This window comes from Herpailurus yagouaroundi, unplaced genomic scaffold (genome assembly GCF_014898765.1).
Source record: "Herpailurus yagouaroundi ecotype Mexico unplaced genomic scaffold, PumYag 29, whole genome shotgun sequence".
NCBI lineage: Eukaryota > Metazoa > Chordata > Mammalia > Carnivora > Felidae > Herpailurus > Herpailurus yagouaroundi.
In genome coordinates this window covers 62,398,238-62,407,878 of record NW_024412377.1, presented here as the reverse complement: position 1 = coordinate 62,407,878, position 9,641 = coordinate 62,398,238, and positions in this window count along the sequence as shown.

Sequence of the window (9,641 nt, the reverse complement as noted above, 5' to 3'; positions counted from 1 at the left end):
ATGTGGGGCTCGAACTCATGAACTGTGAGATCATGACCTGAGCCAAACTCAGACACTTAATCGACTGAGCCACCCAGGCATCCCTTGCTCACCTTCTATGTAAGTTTTTTTCTGAAACATTTGAGAATAAGTTACATATATCATACCTTTTTACCCCTAAATCCGTGTGTGTTTTGCTTAAGAATAAGAACATTCTCTTTTAGAGCCACAGAGCAATTGCAGTTGTTAACTGCAGGCAATTTCACATTGATGCAATATTTTTACCTACTTTACCATTCATATTCCAGTTTTATCTATTGAGCCAGTAATATCCTCTATAGGATCAAGTGTCTTTAATCTGCTGTAATCTGGAACAGTTTCTTAGCTGTTCTTGGACTTTAATAACATTGACGTTGAAAAAAATACAGTGTCTCTCTTCTTTTTATTATAGAATGTCCTCCTTTTGTGTTTGGCTAGTGCTTTCTCATAATTCCATCCAGGCTGTACCTCTCCAGTTAGAATACTACAGAAATGATGGTGTCATTCTCAGGAAATTCCATTTGGAGGCACATGACATCCATTTAATCATTTGGTCAAGGTATTGTGTATTTTTTCCTTCTGCATCATTACTGTTTTTCTGCTTGCAATGAATAAGCAATCTGTGGGGTGATATTTTAAGACAATGCAGATATCCAGCTCTTCATCAAAACTGTCTTCATATATTTAGCATCCATTGATGATTTTTGCCTGACCTAGTCTTTGCTGCTGTCTTAGTTCAGGCTGCTATAACAAAATACCATCAACTATGTGGCTGAAATACTAAACATTTCTTTCTCACAGTTCTAGAGGTTGGAAGTCTGAGATCAGGTGTCGGTGTGGTCGGGTTCCTGGTGAGGGCCCGATGCCTGGTGTGCAGATGGCTGTCTTCTCTTTGTATCCTCAGATAACAGAAACAGACAAAGGGCTACCTCTCTTCCTCCTCTGATAAGGACACTAACCCTACCATGGGGGCTCCTACAGTCCTACTTCCAAAGACCGTCACATTAGAGTTCCGACATAGGAATTCTGGGAGATCACAAACATTCAGTCCATTGCAACTACTGCACCTGAAAAATGATGAATTTCCAGCTCCAGCACTTTCTTCATATTCACCAGTCAGCACTCTGCTGTAAGCAAGTGCCTCTCTTGTGTCTCATCTATTTATCTATGCATTATGTGTATATACTAATGGAGTTCTGTTATCTTCAGTGATGTGTAATTCCTTACTGTCCTTATTTTTTGGTGTTCAAATTGTCCTAGATTTGGCCAATGAAACTCCTTCAGGCTGGCTCTTGTGTCCTCGTGACATGTCTCCACCATTCTTTTTTTTGGCACTTTTTAATTTTATGGCCTAACAAGAGCCTCTCTCCTTCAGCTTGGGATATGCCATTTCTAGAAGGAGCCCTGCTTCCTGGTTGTGTGGAATGGTATTAGAGCCCAACATCTGGGTCCAAGACATGCTAATAAGGATTTTGTGCTTCTAGCTACACACACATACATAATCCTATGCACACAAACATAAAATATACTTATATGCATACATATATAAACATATACATGTAAACATATGTGATGGTTAATTTTTTGTGTCAGTTTGGCTGGTCACAGGGTGACCAGATTAAACATTATTTCTTGGGTGTCTGTGAGGATATTTCTGGATGAGATTAGCATTTGAAAAAAAAATTTTTTTTAATGTTTATTTTTGAGAGAGAGAGAGAGAGACAGCGTGCAAGCACAGAGGGGCAGAGAGAGAGGGAGACACAGAATTCGAGGCAGGCTCCAGGCTTTGAGCTGGAGCTCAAACACACAGCCCAATGGGGAGCTCAAACTCACGAACAGTGAGATCATGACCTGAGCCAAAGTCAGACACTTAATCGACTGAGCCACTCAGGTGCCCCAGACTTTTGTCTTTTAACTTTGTTTGTGATGGTTTTGGTTAAGTAAAACTTTTATTTTTATGTAGCCAAATGAATAATTTTTTTAATGATTACATCTGGAATTTTTTAAAGACTTTTAAAGTTTATTTATTTATTTTGACAGCAAAAGAGAGAGAGCATGTGCATGGGAGGGACAGAGAGAAAGGGAGAGAGAGGGAATCGAAATTAGGCTCCACACTGCCAGTGCAGAGCTCAAAACCACGAACCAGATCATGACTTGAGCCAAAACCAAGAGTCAGATGCTTAATTGACTGAGCCACCCAGGTGCTCCAACATCTGGATTTTAAGATACATCTGGATTTTTTAAAGCTTTTCCCTATATCCAAGTTACAGAAAAATTCATGCTTGTTTTTATCCAGTCCTTATCTGGTCACCTGGTTTCATCTTTTATGTTTAAAGCTGTGATCCATGTGGAATTTCTTGTGATGTGTGGGATTAAGAATGAATATAATCTTGTCACTTTATTCCAACAGTTTTCCACTTAGCCCAACACTAATTAAAAATTCCATCTTTTCCTGGGGCGCCGGGGGTGACTTAGTCAGCTAAGCATCCTACTCTTGATCTCACAGTTCGTGAGTTTGAGCCCCGCGTTGGACTCTGCACTGACAGTGTGGAGCCTGCTTGGGATTATCTCTCTCTGCGCCTCCCCTGCTCATGCACTCACGACTCTCTCTCTCTCAAAATAAATTAAAAAAAAAATAGTAATAAAACACGTATGGAATAATCACATGAATTTTCTTCTTGGATCTATAAATATGTTGAATTATATTAATAAATATCTAACATTGAACCGTCCTTGCATTTCTATAATAAGCCCCATTTGGTTATGGTTTATTATTTTCTTCAATGTTGCATTTGAGTCTGTTTCCTAATATTTTATTCCAGATTTTTAAAATCAGTATAAATGATATTGGTCTGTAATTTTATCTTATGTGGGGTATCTTTATCAGCTTAAATATCAATGCTAACCTGCTTCATATAAAGAACTTAGAAGTTACCTTTATTTTCTCTACTCTGGAACAACTTATAAAATAGTAATGGGACTATTTTCTAAGATTTGGTAGAATTCTTTTGTGAAACTTGAGCTTGGTGTTTTGATGTGTGATAGTTCTTTAATAACATTCTATATTTCTTCCTTGAAATTGATTAACTTTTTATCTTGGGAGAGTCAGTTTTGGCCAACTATATTTTCCTAACACATTATCCATTTCATTAGGTTTATAAATTTCTTTGCATAGGGCTGTGTATGTAAAGGACTGTTTTATGACTTTCTGGCTTCCTCTGTATTAGTAGCTACTTTCCTCTTGTCATTTCTTATTCCACGTATCTCTGCTTTTTCCTTAGTTAAATTAGCTAGTGGCTGGTCTATTTTCTGACTTTATGCAAAAAGCCAGAATTTTTATTTTTTTGATCTATTTTCTAGTTCTCTATTACTTCCTGCTTTTATCTTTGTTATTTTCTTCCTTGTGGTTTCTTCTGTTGTTGTTTTTTTTTTTTTCTAACTTGAATTGGGAATTTAATTAATTTTAATTCAATTCAATTGATTGTTTAATTTTATCAATATGGGTTTTAGGGATATGAATTTTTCTTGGCTATATGAATATTCCTTGGGATATGTGTTTTACATATATCCCATAGATTCTGATATGCAGCAATTCTGTAACTTCAGTAATTCCCTTATAGCCAATCATTGTTAAATATAAGGTTTTTAAGTTTTTAGGTGGAAAATTATGCCAGTTATCAAATTATTGCATCTCATATCCAAATTCACTCTTCATTGCCTGCTCTGTGAAAATGGATATGGGCCCTTTAAATATTGTGCCTTTGTCAGTTGGCACACATTTAGCTTTGACAGTAGAGGGCGCTGGAGAGACAATGCCGAAGGAATTTCCATTTACTCATTCAGTAGGCTTCCTCAGCATGGGTAGCTTCTCCAAGGTTGGGTCCTACAATACACAGGAGCTAACAACACCCAGCAAGCAGCAGCCTCCCCAGGCACAACCCTGTCAAGTAGTTACATAGCAAAATGGCTATCATGAGATGCCTCCTATGAACAGTTCCCAGAACCCTATGGGACAAATTTCTAGCCATTCCTGGAGTGTAGATTTCCAGCAACTTCACTGGTGCGGCACAATAATAACCTCTCTGCCATTCACAGATCCAGGGCCATGTCCTCTCTAAGAATGTCTGGCTCTTAATCCTAGAGGGGCCCCTTCCTTAAAACACACTCTCTCAGTCCTAGGGGGCATAGCTGTTTCTTAGTTGGCCATTCTTCTGTTCTTTAGATTTCCTTTCTCCCTTCCATAAAATTGAAATCTCTAATACCAGGATTTTTTGCTAGGTATATGTTGCCACAATATTTAACAATAAGCCTACATCTAGCATCACACTTAATGGTGAAGAATGAATGCTTTTTCCCTATGATAAAGAATAAGGATGCCTGCTCTCACCATTTCCATTCAGTATTGTAATGCCTGCATTAGTGAAGCTAGGCAATGAAAGCAAAAACTTGGACAAGAAGAAGTAAAATTCTCTTTATTCACAGACAACATGATCATCTATTTAGAAAATCCAATGGAATCTCTAAAAAAACTACTAGAACTTGGGGTGTCTGGGTGGCTCAGTTGGTTAGGTGTCTGACTCTTGATTTTGGCTCAGGTTGTATGTCATGATCTCATGGTTCATGGGATTGAGCCCCACATCAGGCTCCATGCTGACAGCATGGAACCTGCTTGGGATTCTCTTTCCCTCTCTCTCTCTCTCTCTGTCCCTCCCCACCAAAAAATAAATAAGTAAACTTAAAAAAGAAAAAGAACTACTAGAAACTAATAAATGACTTAGCAAGTTTGTAGGATGCAATATCAACATACAAAAATCAATTGTATATCTATGTACTATCAACAAACAAGCAGTAATTGAAATTATAAAACCAATACTATTTTCAAAAGCATCTAAAACTGAAGTCCTTAGGGATACATCTGATAAAAAGTGTGCAAGACCTGTGCCCTCAAAAGTACAATGCATTGGGCGCCTGGGTGGCGCAGTCGGTTGAGCGTCCGACTTCAGCCAGGTCACGATCGCGCGGTCCGTGAGTTCGAGCCCCGCGTCAGGCTCTGGGCTGATGGCTCAGAGCCTGGAGCCTGTTTCTGATTCTGTGTCTCCCTCTCTCTCTGCCCCTCCCCCGTTCATGCTATGTCTCTCTCTGTCCCAAAAATAAATAAATGTTGAAAAAAAAATATTAAAAAAAAAAAAGTACAATGCATTGCTGATAAAAAATTAAAGAAGATGTAAATAGAGATATACCATGTTCATGGGTTGGAAGAGTCAATATTGTTAATATGTCAATCTTCCTCAACTTTATCTATAGATTCTGTGTTATCTTAGACAAAACCCAACACGTTTTCTTTTTGGTAGAAATTGAAAAGATGATTCTAAAATTCACATGGAAAGGCAAAGAGCCTAGAAGAGTCAAAACTACTTTGAAAAGAAAGAACAACATTGGAGGATTAATACAGCCTAATATCAGGACTTCTTATAAAGTCCTTCTTATAAAGCATTAGGGGTGGCTAGGTGGCCCAGTCAGTTAAGCGTCCAACTTCAGCTCAGATCATGATCTCATGGTTTGTGAGTTCGAACCCCATTATCAGGCTCTGTGCTAACAGCACAGAGCCTGCTTGGATCCTCTGTTTCACTCTCTCTGCCCCTCCCTCTCTGGCGTACATGCACTCTCTCTTTCTCTCTGTCTCTCTCAAAAATAAATAAACATATATAAAAAACAATAAAGTTATAGTAATCAAGATAATATGGTGTTAGCATCAAGAGAGACAAACAGATCCATGAGACAGGGTAATAAGTTCAGAAATAGACACCCACATGCATGTGGACAACTGTCTTTTTTTTTTTTTTTTTTACAAAATGTGAAGGCAGGTGGGTCTTTCAACAAATATTGTTGAATAAATGGATACCTATATTCAAAAACAAAAACGAGGGGCACCTGGGTGGCTCAGTCAGTTAAGCATCCAACTTCAGCTCTTGTGGTCTGTGAGTTCAAGCCCCATGTCAGCCTCTGTGCTGACAGCTCAGAGCCTGGAGCCTGCTTTGGATTCTGTGACTCCCTCCCTCTCTGTCTCTCCCCTACTCATGCTTGCTCTCTCAAAAATAAATAAATATTTAAAAATATTAAAAAACAAAAAACTTTGATCCATACTTCATACCATACACAAAAATTCACCCAATGTGGGTAATAGGCCTAAATGTAAACCCCCAAACTCTAAATCTTCAAGAAGAAAACATAGAAGAAAGCCTTTTTGACTTTGGATTAGGCAGAGATTTCTTATATATGACACCAAAAGCATGATCCATAAAAGCATACGTTGATAAACTGGACTTTATAAAAAATTTAAAACTCTGCTTTTTCACAAGACACTGCTAAGAGAATAAAAAGATCAGGTAAAGACTGGGAGTCAGTAACTGCAAGCCATATATCAGATAAAAGAGTTGTATCAAAAAAATATAAAGAACCCTCAAACTCCATAATACGCAAACAACCCAATTTACAAATGGGCAAAGGATGCAAACTTAACGCTTCACCAAAGAAGATATACAAATGGCAAATAAACACATAAAAAAATGGTCAACATCATTAGTCATTCGGGAAGTGGAAATTAAAACTACAGTGAGATATCTACTATACATCTATCAGAATGGCTACTATTAAAAACTGACCCCAAACATGTGTTGGTAGGGATGTGGAGGAAGTAATGTTTTCATACAATTCTGGTAGGAACGTAAACGGTAAGACCACTTTGGAAAATAGTTTGGCAGTTCCTCCAAACAAACAAAAACCAAAGCCATTCATTCTCCTACTAGACACTTACCGAAGAGAAAGGAAGACATGTGCCCATACATAGACGTGTACATGAACGTTCACAGCAACTTGACTTGTAATTGAGAAAACATGGTGTATCCATCCACACGTTCGACAAACTGCCACGTACATACAATGGAAAACTATTCATTAATTAAAAGGAATAAGCCTTACAATATGGATGAATCTCAAAATAATTATGCTGAGTGAAAGAAGCCATACCAATAAAAGACTCCGTGTTGTATATATTCATGTACAGAAATTTTTAGAAAATGCAATGTAATCTGTAGTGACATAAAGCAGATGAGTGGTTGCCTGAGGACTGGTGACTGGGGAGGTGCAGTAGAGAGGGATTAATTACCAAGGGGCATAAGGAAACTTTTTGGAATAACGGACATATTATCTTGATTACAGTGATGGTTTCACAGCTGTATACACATGTCAAACTTATAAAAATGTACACTTCAAGTGTGTGCATTGTAATGTATTTAGTTATTTAGAAATCATGCTGACTGCTGGAGGAAGAATGTGTTGTAGGATGAGGCAGGAGAAACCACAGCAAGTTCAGTTGAAAAGGTTTTGCAGTAGCCAAGGTGAGAGGAAGTGGTGATGGCAGCAGACACAGAGAAAAAGCAGAGAGATTCAGACTACGTTTAATGGATAGAATAAAGAGGACTTGGTAATGGATTGGATGTGGGAGGAGAAGAAAATGGAGGAATCACTGATAAGTCTTGGGTTTGAGGCTTGAGCAATTGGGTGGATTACGGTGCCATTTGTGGAGGATGAAAAAGACTAAAAAACAGTTTGGCAGCGTGGGGAGAATTGAGTTTTTCAAGGCATGTGTTCTTGGAATTCCCATCTGTGGTCTGAACTGCATCGGGAAATGCCCGATGTGTGAGTTAAAAATGCTGATTGCTGGACTCCACCTCAGACCAAATCAGCATCTCTGGGAAACTGTGATCTACAGAATCTCCCCAGGCCACTGAAATCCATACTAAAGTTTGATGGCTACTGGATTTCATTTCTCCCTTCCCCTTTTCCCTTCTTCCCACTTTTTTCTTTCTCACTTGCCAGTTCGCCCTGAAGAATTAGCTTAGAAGGGGCGCCTGGGTGGCTCAGTCGGTTAAAGTGTCCGACTCTTGATTTCAGCTCAGGTCATGATCTCATGATCCTGAGATCAAGCCCCACATCAGGCTCCACAACGAGTGTTGAGCCTGCTTAAGATTCTCTCTCTCTCCTTCGGCCCCTCTCCCCTGCTTACTCTGTCTCTCTCAAATAAAAAACATTTTAAAGAAAGTTAACTAAGAAGGCACTGCAAGTGTAACAATTTTAAACACATAATACCTAACAACAAAGTCCCAAAATTCATGAAGGGAAAACTATTAAATGAACGAATAAATGAGCTCAGCAAGGATGCAGGAGACTTGACCAATATACAAAAATCAATTATAGGGGCGCCTGGGTGGCGCAGTCGGTTAAGCGTCCTACTTCAGCCAGGTCACGATCTCGCGGTCTGTGGGTTTGAGCCCCGCGTCGGGCTCTGGGCTGATGGCTCGGAGCCTGGAGCCTGTTTCCGATTCTGTGTCTCCCTCTCTCTCTGCCCCTCCCCGTTCATGCTCTCTCTCTCTCTGTCCCAAAAATAAATAAAAACGTTGAAAAAAAAATTCTGCAAAAATCAATTATATTTCTATACACTTGTAATGAACAACTTGAAAGGGAAATTAAGACAATAACTCTACTTGTAAACAGCAAAACACGCAATATACAATAGGATGAAAAAGAATAAAATACTTAGGAATATATTTAAAAAAATTTTTTTAATGTTTTATTTATTTTTTGAGAGAGCGAGCATGATTGGGGGAGGGGCAGAGGGAGAGAGAGACAGAATCCAAAGCAGGCTCCAGGCTCTGATCTGTCAGCACAGAGCCTGACACGGGGCTCAAACCCACAACGTGAGATCATGATCTGAGTTGAAGTCGGATGGTCAACCAACTGAGCCACCCAGGCTCCCCAGGAATAAATTTTTAAAAAGTGCAAGTCTTACACACTGAAAACTACAAAATATCATTGAAAGGAATTTGAGGCATACATAAACAAGTGGAAAGATATCCATGTTCTTAAATTGGAAAGCTTAATATTGTTAAGATGGCAATATTCACCTGATTGATCTATAGATTCAACACATTTCCCATCAAAATTCTTTTTTTTCCCCCAGAAATGGACAAGCTGGTAAAATTCGTGTGGATATATAAGGGACCCAGAATAGCCAAAACAATCTTGAAAGGAGAACAAATTTGGGGGGCTCATACTTCCTAACTTCAGTACTTACTATGAAACTACAGTAACCAAGACAGTGTGGTACTGGCATAAAGATAGACATAAAGACCAATGGAATAGGGGCACCTGGCTGGCTCAGTCAATAGCACGTGAAACTCATGATCTCAGGGTCATGAGTTCAAGCCCCACATTGGGCATAGAACTTACTTAAACAAACAAAAAAACAACCAACAAACAAACCTGACGCTTTCAAAAAAAAAAAAAAACCAATAGACTTGAGTCTAGAAATAAACTAAAACATTTATGGTTAACTGATTTTCAACAGGAATGCCAAGACAATCCAATGGGGAAAAGAATAGTCTTCTTTTTTTAAAGTTTTCTTCTTTTTTAAGTTTATTTACTTATTTTGAGAGACAGCACGTATGACAAAGGGAGAGGGGCAGAGAAAAAGGAAGAGAGAGGGGGAGGGAGAGAATCCCAACCAGGCTCTTCACGGTCAGTGCAGAGCCCGACTCGGGGCTTGAACTCACAAACTGTGAGAT